Here is an 18,002-nt window from a genome sequence, read left to right on the forward strand (position 1 = left end):
TACACAGTACATGAGTCCAATCATAATAAAGCAGCTACCTTAATAACATGTGACAATCTCATTTTTCTCAGTTTGTAAAGCACAAAATAGAAATTAGACTGAGGGGTATATGCCCAAGCTAATATATACACAGTGCTTGTGTTTTGTGTGGTTTTGTTTTCCCTCCTGAAGGTGGAAGTCTGCAAAACAAAAGGTGAAATACGAGCTCTCTGGTTGTTTTGCTCGTGTTTTGTTTTGTTTTGTTGTTTGCTAACAGGCCACTTATCCCCCCACCCCCCAAAAAAAACCTACCGCCTTGCTTGGTCTCTTCATATTCCCACATCAGGGGAGAGACAGCAAAGGCTGTACTTAAAGACCGATGGTCCCGCGGGCACAAAAGATGATTGTGGTAGAGGTGAAACGGCAGCTCGCGTCTCTTCAACCGTGTGGACTTTGCTTTCCGGATACAGTAAAAAGAGCTGCCATTCATACCTGTATCTTGGTAAATAAAAACCTATGCAAATTCAACCTCCAAATAGGCAATCAGTGCTTAACTGAAAATGAGACCGCTCTCAGTGTCCTTTTGGTTTGTGTCTGTGACCTCATCACTTTATAAACTAACTACACGTGGCATGAGGCATCCAAGTCCCATTTTGTTCCTTTTTTTTTTTTAATTCTGGTGCAATGGTTTGAAAACTACTTCTACATAACTTCTTGTTGAAGACTCATTTCCCTGGGATGGGACGGAGATACGGCAAATGCAACTACAGGTGGCAGATGACCAGCTGGCTTGCAGGCCACTCCTTGAGGACTCAGCCCAAAGGCTGCCCCTGCCGCTTGCTCTTCCCTGAACCTGTTAGAGTTGCTACTGCACATTCAACCCAGGCTTCAGTCTGTGGTTGTTGTGGTCACTGATTTGTTTGGACAGTAAAGATAGAGATAGTGCTACCTGAAATCATGGGAAAGATGCTCATAAGATATACGAAAAAGGCAGACTAATCTACGCTTCTGTGTGTTCAACACGCTTTTCCTGAGAACCTACTATGTGCCAGGCACTGAGGCTATGAGGTAAGGAGACCCAGCAACCTGCCTAACGAGTGACCTGTACATTCAGGGAAACTTGAAGAAACCCGAAGAAACAGTTCTCAAACTTCCACACCAATTGCAGGGAATGCCAAGAAGCTCAGGATTCAAAGAATTCGATGGGGATGGGTTTGAGGCAATCTGAGTGATCCAAAATGGAAAAGAAGAGCCAGCTAACGGCCAGTCGCTACGACGCTCCCATGGCCGCTGGAGATCAAATAGCCTGTCGGAAGTTTCAAGTGCCAAGCCCCTGCATTTCTGTGCCGACTGCTTTTCTCAATTGGAAAAGCCCTTTGAGTTCACCCACTGTGCAGGCATAAAACAAACTCCTGCCTAAAACTGAAAACAAATCACTCCTACTCATAAGCCAACTCAGCACTGATGGAAGTGGGCCTTGAGAGTGCACCTCGTATTTAACAAGCGTGCCTAATTGATTCCTAAATCTCTAACCAGGCTCCTTTCTTACCCTTACCACTTTGTTCTCACGGCTGTTATAGAGTTCTGGGATGACTATGCTTGAGTTTCTTGAAAAGCATCATACACATGCAGAGGGCGAATCTGTATGTGTGTTGTATACGTATGCACGGGAATCTCCACGTGGATATATATGTATCTTACATTCACGTACATACGTACGCCACATACACACGCACGCGTGCACGCATGCATTTAAATCAGGCTTCCTTTCATTCTTCCTTCCTCTTGAGTATCCTTTTTCTGAAAGTTAACTGCCTGGAATTGAATAGGTATTTTCCCATAATCTTCCAGGCAGAAATCAATGCGTAGCTGTATAAATTGCTCGAAAATGACAACTCATTTATGCACGCGTGCACTCGTAAGCTCGTGTTGATGTACCCAGACAGCTTGGGAATACGTTTATTTCTCACATGAAAATAAGGTTCCTCTTCCCAGATTGTATGATGCTTCCCGCCAATCTTTTAAAAATACATTTGATACAAAGTTGAAATAAATGATGGATTGATCCTGTGTTTTTACTAGAATGATCTGAAAAAAAAAATCCATCTGATCCCTTGCAGGTCACATGGATGTCATTAACACCTGATAATGTAATTGATACCTTATTTCTCCTAATTCTCAAAGTTGTCTTTCCAACACCGTCATGTGGCTGTCTTGAGGCAATATATAACCATTCAGGAAGAGCAAGATGCCTCAGAACCATCTGGTTTCCTTAAGATCTGAAAGCCCACATGAATACAGATGTAATTGCTTTCTGTTTTGGTCATAATTCGTGTTTGTTCGTTGTTTGGTTGGTAATTAAAATTAAACTACTTGCTCCCAAACACGGTTTATTCTCCTAGAGAGAGAAAAAAAATTCCCACCTCATTTTACCTGAGGTACAAATTCGTTTCTATTTTTGAAGTAACAACTGTATCACACCGAAGGAGAGGCAGAAATAGCCCACAAAGAAACACCAGTTCTGGTTTCTGTTTTCTGACATCACATACATTGAGAACTGGGTGGTGGGGGGATCCATCGGTTCAGCCTGCGAGACACTGTTTAAAAAAACTCAACAGCAAGGAAGGAAACTGAACAAGCAAAGGTGAGTGTGGCCTCGTGCTCTCTCAGACACTTGATAGTTTTAACATGGCAGTGACTTTTATCTACCTTTAATGACGGGATCGTATTACTTGTCAAACATGTACTGTATCTTATTCTTGTCTGCCGTGCCCCAATCCCTGTTTGTCATCCTATCAGACAACATGAGTTATTTCCAAACGGAAACATCCTGCCCCCTTCCTGAATCTACTGCAGGCTAGAAGGAGGAGAAATGTACAATTTTAGGAATGAAAATCTTCATCACTGGAGGGCTTCTCACCCCCTTCCTCCTCTCACCTCCTTCTCACATCTAAAGACAGCTGGGGAGAGAACAAAATTGTACCTCAAACTATATTGTCAGCATCTGCACAGCGGCCAAGAGACCGTCACTGGTCCAGCACGTGCAGTACTGTACAACCTCAAAAGACAAAACCTAACCCCCCCCCCCCCCCGCCCCAAGTTGCTGTGGTTACTTTTTCATATTGTAGAGCTGGGCGGATAACGATACACCTACTGGTCAGGAAAATGAATTACACCAGTGTCTAGAGGTACAGAGTGAGAAGCAAATCAAATGTAGACAAGTAGGAAAGTGCACATGCTCATCCACTTGAACTTGTTATGTTCTTGCAAGTACACAAAAAATGGACTGTTTCAATAAAAGCTGTGCACGGAATCTGCTCCTTTGTGAGTTTATAGATTACTCACTTTTCTTTTTGATTCAATATTTCTGAAGTATCTACGTTGTGCAAAGCACTGCTTAGGTAAAGGGTGGGTGCAAGAGAATACCAAAGATATTTTGGATACCAGCTGATAATCATAGGTTTTATCCCCCTTAAAAAGCAGCTGTAGTGACAATGCCTGGAGTGGACAGTTAAGGGAAAAAAAGGTACTTTATAATAGTCCTGGGAATCGTTGGGAGTGCTTAAAGCAGCAAAGGAAATTACAGAAATGAAGTAGTTCTTAGAAGTAGAGCAAACCATGCAGTCACCACCTCCAGCCTAGCACTAGATCAATTCTCTCTCAAAATATTTTTTTTTTTCCTGGCAAACTCCTTCACTGATGTTTTCACATAAGGTCTCTAATCTCACCACTACATAATGCTGCAGAATGTTCGCTGGCAAAATTTCCCCGTAATGTCTCTGACACTCATTTAGCTTGACTACTCTGGCCCTAAGGTTTCGTTTTTTCACTTTTTTTTTTTTTTTTTTTTTTTTTTTTTAAGGATTCATTTGGTCCAAAGTCATTCAGCAACAAGGCAGCACACCAGGAGGCAGAGTTTGCTGAACTGGGATCCAGGTACATCATCTCTAAAAACGGGAGTTCTTTTGGGTCACACTCCAGCCCCTTCCCTGGGCAAAATGCAGGTGTCTATTTACCTGCAGGAAGTCTCCTTTCGGATGTGAAGCAATGAAGTCACCACACACTTCTCTCAACAATAATCTGGCAAAGCTGATGCAAAATTTATTATATAGCAAATTCCACTGTAAACAGTTTAGCTTTGTCTTTCTAGGTACACCACGGCACCTGGGCAGGAAAATTGCACTGTCTTTTAATAGGTGCAAAACAATCTTTTTCACCCCTTCCCAGAGGCTTGCTAAATTTAATAGCAGGAGAGTCTGCCCAGCCAAGTAGCTGTTATTGCTTGGGGAGAAGTAAAAAGTGGACAGAGGCAGAATAATATCGGCTGGCTATGGGCAAAAGCCCTTTTAGACTATGTTTAGGGAAGTTTCCATAAACATGAAGGCATTCTCCAAAGGTATTGGGAAAATTTTTAAAAACAGCTTTAGAAAGTATTTAAACATTTGCAGAGGCAAAAAAGAAAATACAAATATAATTAGAAAAATCTGAGGTCTCTGGTAAAGCCTCATTGTCAACATGCCTTTTCTCAGAGGGGGGAAAAAAAACCAACCTTGGATGAATTGTATTAAGGATTTCCAGTCACTTGGTCACTTGTACTGCTATTTCCACAGTCCACTTTCCAACCATTATATCAGTAACCACCCAGACTTATTGATTAAACCGGGGAGTCAACGTAGTGAAAAATTAGCAGGCATTTCAAAATTAAATCTTGCAATAATTTTGTTTTAATTGATGCTTTCCCGTGAAGTGAATGCATGTGTAGAGATAGGATAGCAGCTAATAATCATGGGCTTTATTCCATATGTAGGGATCCATGGCCAATTAAGCAATTTAGGAACATCTAGGAAAAAGGAACTCCTTTAAAACACACTACCTTAATGACATCAATACAGTAAACTCACCCTCACTGTTGTATCTGTATATATATCAATGAACAGTAGTAAGAAAAACAATAGGTCCACCACAGTAATATTAAAACTACACAAATGAACCACCTAAATGCTAAGTTTCGTTATTCGTCTTGATTTAATTTCGTTTTCTTACCATACCAGCTTACTGTGTGAGTGCTAAAAATAAGGTTACCTTTCAACTGTCTTCTAAAATCTATCCTCATGCCCTTCAGATGCCGGTAGTAAAAGCAAGCTGCCAAACGTGTCGATCCAGAGCGGGAAAAGACACGGCTGTGCAAGGAAGCTATGGCACTGCTCGCGGTATCGCTCGAACACGGGGAAATTGGTTGTTCAAAGCATTTGCCCATGATACGCCACGCAAGAAGTCCGTTTGAATTACAAACAAATAGAAACATGAAAACAAAGAAGAACACCACGGCGGGGGAAAGTAGAAAACAAAAAAGAAAGACGGAAGGGCAGGAAGACGAAAAGATGAAAGCCATAACATTGCAACAAAGTTGCAGGATTACTTTTCCTTCTACTTGCCATTTGAAAACTAAAGTTTAAAAAAGGCATGTGATTTCGTCGGCGTCCTAGGAAGGCAGCCGCTCTCACACACCCCAACTCGTCCCCAGCCTTACCTTCTGCTGCTAGCGCAAACCCAGCGGCTAAGGGGTCCCGCTCTCAGCGGCAGCGGCGGGGGCAGCGGCACATGCCATCTGTTAGCGGCAGAAGCAAAAGCAGCGCTGCGCGAGGTGGCCCCGGTGCCGGGAGAGCCTCTAGCAGGGGTGCGTACTGAATGCCGCCATTTTAAAGCGAGGCTCCTGAAATCATTAGATATAAGCAAATTAAAGCCCGCCCCACCCACAGAACTTCAGGGCTGGGACGTGCAACCCTCCTCCGAGTCGCCGCTGTGGGGTGTAAAATGTCAAGGCGAGACACACGCGCACGGGGACTCCCGGACGGAGGCGACGATCCCTGCGCTCCCCGGGCCCCCCTGCCCCCGCCCCGGGCTCCCGCGAGCCTCCACTTCAGACCCCGAGGCGAGGGGTTCTTTTCTCCCCAGCTCGGGGACCCCCGGGGTCGGTGCAGGCCGGAGCGCTGGGGGGCGGGGGGCGCCCGGGCCGGGGCTCTCCGCCCCCCCCCCCGCTCCCTCCCCCCTCTCCCGGGCTCTTGGTTCAGTCCGCGCGGAGCACACCTCGGAGCTCCCGGCTCCCTCTCGGCGGCGGGCGTGGGGCTCCCGCCCGGGCGAGCGGCTGCCATGGCAACCCCGGCCCCAACCCCGCCCGGCCGCGCCAAAGGCGTGCCCTGCACCCGCCGGCGCGGCCGAGCCCGCCGCCGCCGCCGCCGCGGGCCCCCCGGTGCCCCGCGCTCGGCCAGCGGGACGCGCAGCGGCAACGGCGGGGGCCCGGGGGGCTTCGAGTGCCAACACGGAACTCGCGCGCAAGTCCGCCGGCCGCTCGAGCGGCGCGGACTGCCCCAGCGCGGGACGGCCCTCGGCCGCCCGGCCCCGCCCCGCCCGGCCAGGTAAGCGCGGCGCGCCCCGCACCACCGCCGCCGCCAACCTCACCTGGCTCGGCGCGCGCGGCTCTCAGGCCCGGCTGGCCGCTGCCGACCGGGCGCGAGTCAGACGGCGGGCGGCCCCCGCTCCCGCGCCCACCCGTGGCTGTCCTCGGCCTCCTTCCCGCCGCTCCCAAAGAGCGCCAAAAGTCGCGCTCCCGCTCCCGCGCCGAGTGCGGGCACTTTCTTCCTGCAGGGCGCTGTTGGGTCGCCCAATGTATTCTTTGTGTGCTCCGTTCATTCGTGCGTGGTTCTCGGAGAGCGTCGCGCGGGCTTTATTCTCAGGGGGTGTGGCGCCTCTCCCCCCAAACCCGGCGGCCCAGCCCCCGCTGCAAATGCTCTCTGCAGTTTCTTTATTAAGGCAACGGGGGACAAATCGTAGCGCTCAGGTTTTACAAAAGCGAAAACAAACAGAGCTCGCACACATCCGCGGAGAGGGGGCAGGGAGGCGGCAAAGTTTCTAGAGCTCCAGGAACTGGAGTGCCAATGAGAAATGCAGTGTGCTTCAAAGCTGCACGCTCAGTGTCACTTCGGATACGGATAAAGTGAAACAGGTACTTGCAAAAAGGACCATAGTCAATAAATATATCGGCTGAATGAAGGCAAAAAAAAAAAGAAAAACAAAACCAAAACGCAACCCCCTCCCCCCCCCCCAAAAAAACAACTCACCAGCTGCCTTCCTGGGATGTCCCTTCCTTGAATGCCCCAGTCCTTGATTTCCCTTTAAGAACCTCAGACAGGAAAATGTTGATCTGTGCCAATGGTTCCCCTTCTTCGATGGAGTTTGAAGGGTGGCAGGAGCCTAAGGTAGGGTCCCAGATACTTGTCAATGGGAAATGGGCAAAGCCAAAGCAGTTTTATATTTTGATTAAAAAACGTGCATCTGGACAGCTAAATTACCAGTTTTGATCTAATGCAAGTGTAATAGGAACACCAGCTGTCCCTTAATTGGAGCCCCACAATAATAAACGCGTGCTTTTATTTAATTTTATGAGGACAATTGTAGTTGATAACACACGCATATGCGAGATCCTCAGTGACAAGCTCATAGCAATTCATGGGCTGCTCTCCTGCCATGAACTGCTTCACCCCAGTACCGAGTTCTACATGCTCTCCACAAAGGGTAAAAACATCGCAGGAGACATTTAAGTAACAGGTTGAGGAGCCTAGTGAAATCTCAGGCTAATTCTCCTTTTTAATTCTGTGGGACTGATCCAAGTAGAATTCTCCAGCTGATTTTAGGCAAGAAATCAATGTCTGTTTGTTAAATGCCAGATAATAGTGGCAGGATCATAATGGTTGGAAGGAGAACACTGGCACAAAACTACCCTTTAAATAATTGAGATACCCCCTCCCCCCACCAAGGCAATTGGCAAGCATTGTGAAAGTTATCAGGACAATGTGCAGGGACAGCATCTGATACTTTTGCAGTAATGGGTAGAATCCTAGCATAAGTCAAACAGAAGGCAGGAGTTGCTAGTTTTTTGAAAAAAAGGGAAACAAGAAAAAAATGAATTCCTAACCGCCTCTCTTCACCTCCTTTTGAGCTTGCCAAATTACCTGCACTGCTCTGAAAATCAAACTTGGCTGACATATAGGAAGTGGCTTTGGCAGTCCAGGAACTACCACAACTAAAATTAAGAGGTGTTGGCTACCACAGAAGTCTGGAAAGAAGGGCAAGGCTGAATTATATAACTTTATACCCAATGATCTAACAAATGAGGAACTTTTATCACGGTGAGTCAACAAAGGAGTCTTTATGCTAAACATGGGTCAACACCACTGTTTTTACCTCTGTCCACCATTGCAAACCACATCGCCTATGAGGCACTCCAGGTTTCCCTAATCCCACACAAACTGGCTCCTTTTTATTGTCATTGCATTGGTGAAATAATTGTTTTCTTATGAATGTAAGGTCATAAATTGGTCAATTTGCATAGCTTCAACATATTCTTTGGCTTGAGATTTCTGATCAGAGAAAATCGCAAATGTCCACATGGGAGAGGAAAATAGCCTTACAAACAAATTTTAGCCAATAACCTGTCCCCCTTTTATCCAAGATGGTACAGCCTCCACAAATGAAGCCAGGCAAACTTCCCTGCCACCAGGTCACTGGGGAGTGTTTTCAAAGAGTGGAAATTGCTGTCCCGTCCCCTCAGCATTTAAAAAGGGCTTGTTTGCTCTTTAGGGTAGACTTACCTTGGAATTACTTTCCACTTTAGTACTTAGAGCTAACCAACATTTTCTTTTCTTTTCTTCCCCTGAGGCATGATTGGGGGCACGACCGAGGAAAAATGGAGTTGCACACTGACTGACCCACAAGATGACTTCTTAATGTATATACATTATTGTCTCTGACTTCTTACACTTGTTCCCCCTCGCATTGTGGGCGAGTCTCAGAACCACTACTCCTGAGGGATCTTCAAAGGTAAGTACCTCACAATGCCTGTATTTACATTTTCAGTCCTGTCCCTCTGCCCCCAGCCAAACAGAGGTGTGCAAAGCAAACATTTAAATACACTCAGGGCACATGCTCTCTGTGCTCTCACTGTGTCTTCATGCTTGAGCATTAAGTAATGGGCATTTACACAGACAGATGGAAGGCTAAAACTCTAGCTAAGGATGTAGCAGCCTCTCAAGTGACATATTCTTCCAATAAATATAATTAACTTTGAGGCAGGAAAGAACTCTAAAAGTTATGTAATGGTTTAGTAACAGAAAGATTATTATAATCCACAACCCCACGGATGTTGCTGTGTTTTTAAAGATGCCGGACAGGTGGGGTTCTTGAAAACTCTCAATGTATTCTATCAAAATTCTACTTTTACTCCCATCAAGGCATATAACTCATTTATTATCCTCTTCGAAAGATTGTCAGTGGATACAGGCAGGGTCATGCTGTGCACAAAAGGTAAAAGAACTCCCTTCTCTTTTGAACCCGTAGAATTATTCTCACCAGCCTCGCACTATTAGCAAATAGTAAGTATTATTTGCTGCTGTTGTGTTCTTGCTATGGCTTCACAGGCTGAAGCCCCACATGGCATTTGTGGTCATTCCATACAGAAGCCTCTGGCCATTTAAGGGTGGTTGAATAGCTACAAGACATTGATTATTCATCCATCTCTGAAGAGCCTTTTTCATTCAGAGTTGGGGATTGGGAGTCTGAGATTCATGAAAAGGTTCTGACTAATAAATGGGGGAAGGGGAAAGCAGAATTGGGTTGTTAAAAAGGTTTAGACGATCAAAGAAATGTTGGCTTCTAAGGTAAACTCTTTGCAAAATGATGCAGACTGTATTTCTGACAGAAGAAGAGAGAAGACAACGTAATAACTAATTGCATGCCAAAATAATTTCGAGCTTGATAATAAATGGATCAACAATTCTCAGGTTGTAAAGAAACTTCTTGAAATTCACATTTTTCTTTCACTTGGGCACAGTTGTCAGAATGATCTGGACATGTTCTAATAACCCGAGAACAAAACAGGAAAAATATTAAAGAGTCACATCCTCCAAAACACATCTGGGCCTGATGCATTTACAAAACAATTTTTCTGCAAGCCTTTGAAGAATATATTATACAAATTATCCTTGAGTGTTGAAAAGTATGATATATTTCTTAAAATTCTTCTTAGAGGGAAATGTGATAGGCATGATACATATAAAAACGATACAAAAATGTAAGAATAATACAAAAGGTAAGAATGATATCAAAAAGAAAAGCATGGGGCCCCTGGATGCTCAGTCCGTTGAACGTCCGACGTCAGCTCAGGTCATGATCTCACAATCCATGGGTTCGAGCCCCGTGTCGGGCTCTGTGCTGACAGCTCGGAGCCCGGAGCCTGCTTCGGATTCTGTGTCTCCCTCTCTCTCTGCCCCTCCCCCGCTCATGCTCTGTCTCTCTCTGTCTCAAAAATAAATAAAAACATTAAAAAATAAAAAAAAAAGAAAAGCATGGCCTGTTATCACTTAGGAATATGATAGTTATAATCGCACCAATTTAATGTGGAAATACTCCATGCCAGGTACTTTTTGTTTGTTAGCTCATTTAATCCTTGCAACAATTTCTATGAAGTAAATATTTCCTTGTTGAGAACAGAAAAGTGAGAATTACTCAAAGTAACAAAGTAACAAAGCTACTAAGTGGCAAAGCCAGGGTTCAGAGTTAGTTATCTTCTAGGATAGGGCCCATGCTTTGAACTATTGCACAGTACTGAAGAAAGCTCTTATAGGGTCCAGTTGGACTTAAACTCAGACAGTTGCTCCTTTCAGTACACCATACTTCCTCTCACTGATGTGGGCATTTTAATAAAAATGCTACCAATAAAATACAGCAACTTATTAAAATAAATTTAAGCTCGGGGTGCCTGGGAGTGGCGGACTCTTGATTTCGGGCCAAGTCCTGATCCCAAGGTTGTGGAATCCAGCCCTAGGGGCTCCACACTGAGCAAGGAGCCTGTTTGGGATACTCTCTTTCTCCCTCTGCTTCCCTTCCCCACTTGTGGTCTCTCTCTCTCTCTCTCTCTCTCTCTCTCTCAATTTTTTTTTTAAAAAGAAAAAAAATAAGTCTAAGCATTGATCCAATATTGTTTATTCCAGAAACATAACGATGACTTCAGCCAAATATCAATATTATTGACAAAAATGCATGATCATCTCAGTAAATGAAAAAAAAAGGCATTTGATAAAAATCAAACTGCTTTTTATAGTCAACATCTTTTAGATATAGAAATAATGAACTGCCTCTTTCACATGATAAAGAATGTAACTTCAAAAAAAAGAATGTAAATTTAAGAACAAAGAAATAATCTACCAATTGGAAAAACAAAGTTGTTTCCCATAAAAATGGGACCAAAACAAGGGAGCTTTGATTCATTTATAAGTTCAGTGTTTCTGAGAAATTCTTATTTTGGTAATAAGGTATGAAAATAAATTAGAAGTGAATATTGGAAAGGAATAAATTAGAGAATTTTTAGACAACATTAGAACATACCTAGAATATTATATATACATATATATGTGTGTGTGTATATATATATATATAATAGAATATTACTCAGCCATCAAAAAGAATAAAATCTTGCCATTTGCAACAATGTGGATGGAACTAGAGTGTATTATGCTAAGTGAAATAAGTGAATCAGAGAGAGACAAATACCATATGATTTCACTCATGTGGAATTTAAGAAACAAAACATGAACATAGGGGAAGGGAAGGAAAAATAAAATAAGTTAAAAACAGAGAGGGAGGCAAACCATAAGAGACTCTTAACTAGAGAGAATAAGCAGGGTTGCTGGAGGGAGGTGGGTGGGTTATGGGCTAAATGCATGAGGGTCATTAAGGAGGGCACTTGTGATGAGCACTGTGTGTTAATGTAAGTGATGAATCACTAAATTTTACTCCTGAAACCAGTACTACACTATATATTAACTAACTTGGGTTTAAATAAAATCTTGGAAAGAAAAAAATAAAATAAGAGAATATACCTAGAAAAGCCACAGAATTTACTTAAAGTGTTTAGACCAAACTACAGAGTTCACAATATACAAGACAAGTAGTCTTGGAAAGCCAACATAATATCTACCAATAAGCAACAAAAAGGAGAAGTAACTTGTTTACAATAAAGCAAAAACGTTAAAGTCTTTGGAAATAAGTCAATATACACAAGGGTGTGAGAAAAAGAAAAACTATGACACCTTTATGGTGGAAATGAACAAAAACTTGAGCAAATGGAAAGTCACGCTACATTTCTGAATGGGGAGCCAATAGTGTGATGCTGATAGGTTGATTGGTAGATGCAAACAATTCAAATTAAGGCATCTGTTATTTCAAAAATGATACCATGTTAATTTGTATAAACAATTGTATATGACTGTCCTAGGGAAACAGATATCTAACGGAAGTGGCAAATATTAGAATGTATTATAAATTAACAGCAGTTAAAATGGCAGAATTCCAATGCAAATCACAAATATCGATCAGTAAATGCGATAGTGAGATCAGGGAAAGGCTATAATAAATTCAAGAATTGAAGGGTTGATAAACAAAGCATAACAAAACAATGGGGAAAGAACTCATTATTTAGTAAATTCACCTGGGGTAACTGGTCATAAATATGGAGAGAAAATAATGTAAGCCTTTATCTCTTACCATACGTAATGATTCTTTCTGCATGGATAAAAAATTTAAAATTTAAATAAAACTTTAAAAACTGGCGATAGACTAGAGTATATAACTCAGCTATAGGAATTTTTAAAATTTTGAAGCAATAGCAGCAAACATTGCAAAGGGAAGACTGATCAGAGGGTACAACATAATACAAAAATGTAAAACCATTATCAAAACTAAGATTAAATGGCAAAAATGCTAGGAAGATCATGGATAAATGAATAGCATCCAAACTGTATACAAATGTGCTACAATTTTCAAAACCATTACCAAATCCCCAAGGGACAAAGGGTCAAAGAGTATCATCACGCTAGAAGAAATATATATAGTTATATATAGTTCCAACTAGGAGACAACCATTTGATACTTAATGTTGTTGCCAAAAATAATTTACAAAACCCTGTACTATACAGGCTCTAGAAGAACAGGCTCATTCAAGTTGCTGGTGCCATTGCAAAATGGGTCAAGAATCATAAAAAATGTCCTTGAACCAAGGAGCCCAATTTCAAAAGAAGAAAAGGGGGTGGGGGAAGCAGCCTTCATTTTAATATCAAAAGCCTTAAAACAACCTAAATATCCAATATTTCTTATATATTAATGCAGTGAAATTATTTGAACACTGTAGAAAAACAGAAAATTGTATAGGAAATAACATTAATAAAAGGTCAGAATGCAAAATTATATTTTCCCTTTGATTGCACCCATGAGTGTTCATAAGGATAATGGTCTGGAGAGCCCAAAGATTTGTAGGTATTTTTTTTTTTTAAAGCTAATACTGGGGACATTTAAAAGCATTTTTTTTTTGTCACTGTGTCTAATAAAACACTACTAAATTGGAGACATTTATGTTTTGACGTGAGAATTAGACCCCTCAAATAACTACTTCTATTTCTCTCACCTTCTGCCATTTCTATGTTCCCCTGCATTCCTCAACAACTGCTCTTTTATCATCTACAAATATTTCTTCAGCCCTTTGTCTGTTTTGTCATTTCTCTCTTCCAGCTAGCTCTCTTTTTTCTCTTTCTTCATCCCCCTTACTCTACCTGTTTTCGTTTTCTACTGAGCTCTTTTTGTGCTTCTGTTTTTGGAATGGTTAAAATATCGGACAGACACGTATTTGATTTATCTGCTTAAGAAAACACTGCTTTTTACTCCATTTAGAGGTGAATGAGCTGAATTCATTAAAGTTCTTTTTAAAAAGGCACCTGGATTGAATTGTCTTTTAATTATTTATGCATGGCCAAGGCCAAATCAAATGCTTCTGCGAGGTCCTAAACCATGTCAAGTGGAAAGCACTTCATATCCTAATTCTATTAGATTTGTCATCACAGAAAGAACAACGAACATAAATGTGAAAGATTCATATTCGCATGTACAGGAAACCCTGGCTATTCCAATTTTCAAGTTTTCAAATATCTGACTTTTAGTCATGCCAAAACATGCTCCAACCTCCATGCAACTTATTGATACAATAATTATGATCTCATTGTATTTTGCATTCACAATATTGTGAATGTAATATGGGTAATGAACAGGTACCCTTAATGGTGGAACCTGAGAAGAAACTGAATGGTAATGAACCAATGGTGAGAATGGGCGAGAAGCTAAAAAGTATCTATTGGTACTACAGTGACCTTGGGTGAGTTATTTAATCTCTGTCAATTTCCTCATATATAAAATGCAGGTAATTCTAGAATCTTCCTTGTAGCACATATGGTGGGATTAAATATGCCAAGGTTTTGAAAGCATTTACAGCATCTAACACAGCGAGTACTCCATTAGTGAGAGAAGGTAAAGGGCACTGCAGATTTGGACACACAGTGTGCATATTGACTTAGGGGCAGGAATTCAGAGGGCATATCAGGGACAGAGAAGAGACTGGTGCATCCATAGTGTTACTGGAGGGTTAATTTGGCAAATCTTCCTTTCACTTTTAGAAAATAGGATTAGTCACATGTCAACTGTTATCAAACCTTCAGCCACCAGGCTTAGGCATTCCTTCCCATTTTGGAGTGGAGTGCAGAAGGGTTGGTTTTCAAGGCTGTTCCTTGTCAATCTGGTGCAACACAGAAAGGAAGAAGGTGGTATTAGCCCGAGAGTACCTGAGGCTGCTGTTAGCAAGATCAGAGTGCCAGAGCAGTGGCCTGCCTCTGCCCTGCTAAACGGGGCGGTATGGCTGCAATATCCTGGATGTGGGATGAGAGTGTGTGCCTCGCTGGGGAGTCTCTGTGAGCCAATGGTTATGTCTGGTCTATCTGCTGATGGTGTGTAGGAAGAGGGGACTTCAATCAGAGACACTGAGGGGTATAGAATCGTGATTAAGGGCACAGATCCTAGAGCCACACTGCCTGAGTTCACTTACTAGGAGTGTGACTTATGAGCAAGTTACTTACCCTCTCTGTGCCCCGGTTCTTAGTTTGGAAAGGGATAATAATAATAAAACCCCTTACTTCATGGGGTCTGTGGTGACAATTAAATGAGACCACTGCCTACCAGATCATGAGTGCTGGCTGTTTTTATCCAGGTCCAAATGGCCCATTTCTCAGCTTCTCGTGCGATCTGGAGAATTTTCTTTCTGGGTCCAGGGAGGACGCATAAGGAAGATCATGCATTTTCTCTTTGGGCCAAACTTGGGTGGGTGGGACATAATAAAAGCCATAAGACAGTGGCTATGGCACCAGGGAGACTTTGTAAATGATCACAGAACCCAGAATGAAGCTCATCCTGAAAGCCTGGGTCGTGGGGGGCACTCTCTTCCTCTCTCGGCTGCAATGAGACCTGAAATTTTCTGCCATCATGCTTAATGTCTTCAAAAAACCCCTCTCAAAATGAACAAATTACCCAGGAAGAATAACACATTAACCTGCTAGCTGAATGAACACTTTAGCACAGATTACTTTTATCAGATTACTTAGCTTCTGGAAGCTGGACCCAAAAGCCAGCAGATGAGGGATGGGTAAATGGCACTGAGGAGAAGGAAGAGGGAAGGGGAATCTGGGGGAAGCCTGAGGGCTACTGACGACTAAAGCTGAGCAAAGCCAGGGTCTCCATGGGCCTGTGGATGGAGCAGAAAATTCCCTTACCCCTACTGTCCTCCCTACACTCTTTATCCTGTTTCATTTTCTTTGTCTTTTCATGTACCATACATCATGTAGTGCCGGGCCAGGCACACAATCAACAGACATTTATGAAGTGCCTGCTGGGTAAATAAGTGCCTAGAGTAGACAGAAGTCTCCAACTGCTTCATGAATGTGCTATCTTGACCACAAGTAGGTATGGCTCCATCACTACCGACCTGGAGAGGTTATGTTCTGAAAGTTGACCTGCTCCATAGGGTGAGGCAGGCACTTGAGGCTGGGGACAGAACATGTACTAAGTAAGTACTCAAAAAACAAGTGGAATATAGTGATGGGCAGTCAAGAATCAAAGCAGGAGTAGAAGATCCAAGGTGATCCATACCAAGAACCAGGAGAAAGCGGAGTGTGGAACAGAGAGGAAGTTCCGAAAAGCAGCAGCTCTTGATTGAGTGCCTTCTATGTGCCAGGCACTTTCGCTGACCTTTTCTTTTTCTTTTTCTTTTCTCTAATATTTATTTTTGAGAGAGAGGGCGGGGGAGGAACAGAGAGAGAGGGGATGGAAGACCTGAAGCAGGCGCTGGACTGATAGCAGTGAACCCAACTGTGGGGCTTGAACTCATAGACTGTGAAATCATGACCTGAGCCGAATCAGATGCTCAACTGACTGAGCGACCCAGGTGCCCCACACTGACCTTTTCTAATTTAGTGCTCACAATAGGGCCGAAAGGAATTACTGTCTCTATTTTTTCATAAATGAGAAAGCTGATCATCGGAAAAGCTGGGCAAATTGTAGCGTAACATAGCAGCTATGTGTAGACTTGGATCTGAACTACCTAGGTTTGAATCCTGACTTTGTCACTTATTAGCTGTGTGGTCTTGGGCAAGTTACTTAACCTCTCTGTTCCTCTGTTTCCTATACAGTAAAAATGAGGATAATAGTGACTACATCATAGAATTATTATAGGGTTTAAATGAGTGAGTATTTACAAAGCCCTTAGAACAGTGTCTGCCACTATGGGATGTTTTATGAGTGTTTGTGAGGTAAACATAATAGATTTGCCCAAGGTTATGTGGCTAGAAAGAGGCAGACTTTGAGACTAAGGCCAAATCCTTCAGTCTTAGCACAATTCCTAACTCATCCATGGGGGAGCCCCAATTTTCCTTCTCTTCAAGGACTGCTGGAGGTCTTCAGACCCCCAGGAAACTTTCTCTGCCCGCTGCCTACTTTAAAAAAAAATGTTTATGTTTAATTTTTGAGAGACAGACTGCAAACAGGGGAGGGGCAGCGAGAGATTGGGAGACACAGAATTTGAAGCAGGCTGCAGGCTCTGAGCTGTCGGCACAGAGCCCAGTGCAGGGCTTGAACCAACCAACTGTGAGATCATGACCTGAGCTGAAGTCAGATGTTTAACCAACTGAGCCACCCAGGTGCCCCATGCTCACTGCCTACTTTAATTCAAAGCCTAATACCCAGTCACAGACTGCTTACCTGATGTTTTGCATTGTGTTCCTGCACATTACTTTTTGCACAAAAATAGCTTATACACCTCTTCTTAAGGACTTCACTTATTTTCATCCTCCAAAGTGCCTAGCAATTCTCTGTGTTTTGAATTGAAATCCTGCCCACAGCTCCTTTTTAAAATGTTTATTTATTTTGAGAGAGAGAGAGCGCGAGCGAGCATGCACACAAGCATGAACAGGGGAAGGTCAAGGAGAGAGAGAGAGAGAGAGAGAGAGAGAGAGAGAGAGAGAGAGAGAAAGAGAGAGAGAGAGAATCCCAAGCAGGCTCCACACCATCAGCACAGAGCCTGATGCGCCATGAGATCATGAGATCAGGACCTGAGCTGAAATTAAGAGTCGGATGGTCAACCAACTGAGTCACCCAGGCGCCCCCAACTGCCCACATCTCTTAAATGGACTGGTGGTCTTAAAACTTTTGAGTGGGACAAGCATACCACAGGTCATAATGGTTCCAAATGTAGAGCACTTTTTCCACATCTGTCTGTTCGTTTTCACAGTTTTGGTTTCTCACTAATCAGTGGCTGAAAGAAATGATATTGTGTTTTTTTAACATTCTATATAAGGTTTTAGCATGTCTTTTCTCTAGATTTTTTTTAGATGATTCTCTAGGCTGTCATCGTTTGAAAGCATTTGCCGAAGCATAGTTAATAAGAGATACAGCCAGAGAGACAGAGAAGTGACATGGCAGCACCAAAGTTCCCGTAAAAATATAATTTTCTATGTTATCCCTTTCCAGGCATATGGCACTGAGTCACAAGAAATAATAGCCATGGAAAATGGCCAAATGCACACTGGTGCACTTGAGCTAAG

At 42.9% G+C, this 18,002-nt stretch overlaps 1 protein-coding gene and 1 long non-coding RNA gene across 9 annotated transcripts in view; one reads left to right on the forward strand and one right to left on the reverse strand.

Annotated features, from left to right (window-relative positions):
* Positions 1 to 6,612, reverse strand: part of MBNL3 (muscleblind like splicing regulator 3) — a 112,497-nt gene extending 105,885 nt beyond the window's left edge. The window contains exon 1 of one of the 7 annotated variants that reach the window (XM_045051066.1): positions 5,510 to 5,785. The gene's annotated coding sequence lies outside the window, so the exon portion shown is untranslated. Of the gene's footprint in view, positions 1 to 5,061; positions 5,468 to 5,509; positions 5,786 to 6,438 lie in introns of those variants that run through there. The other 6 variants (XM_019824313.3, XM_019824312.3, XM_023249052.2 and 3 more) reach the window with 6 other exon arrangements.
* LOC109496608 overlaps positions 6,166 to 18,002 on the forward strand; it is a 122,155-nt gene continuing 110,318 nt past the window's right edge. Inside the window, exons 1-2 of one of the 2 annotated variants that reach the window (XR_006593217.1) lie at positions 6,166 to 6,395; positions 8,695 to 8,856. This is a non-coding gene — a long non-coding RNA (uncharacterized LOC109496608). Of the gene's footprint in view, positions 6,396 to 6,779; positions 8,166 to 8,694; positions 8,857 to 18,002 lie in introns of those variants that run through there. The other variant, XR_006593218.1, reaches the window with a different exon arrangement.

This window comes from Felis catus, chromosome X (genome assembly GCF_018350175.1).
Source record: "Felis catus isolate Fca126 chromosome X, F.catus_Fca126_mat1.0, whole genome shotgun sequence".
NCBI classification, from domain to species: domain Eukaryota; kingdom Metazoa; phylum Chordata; class Mammalia; order Carnivora; family Felidae; genus Felis; species Felis catus.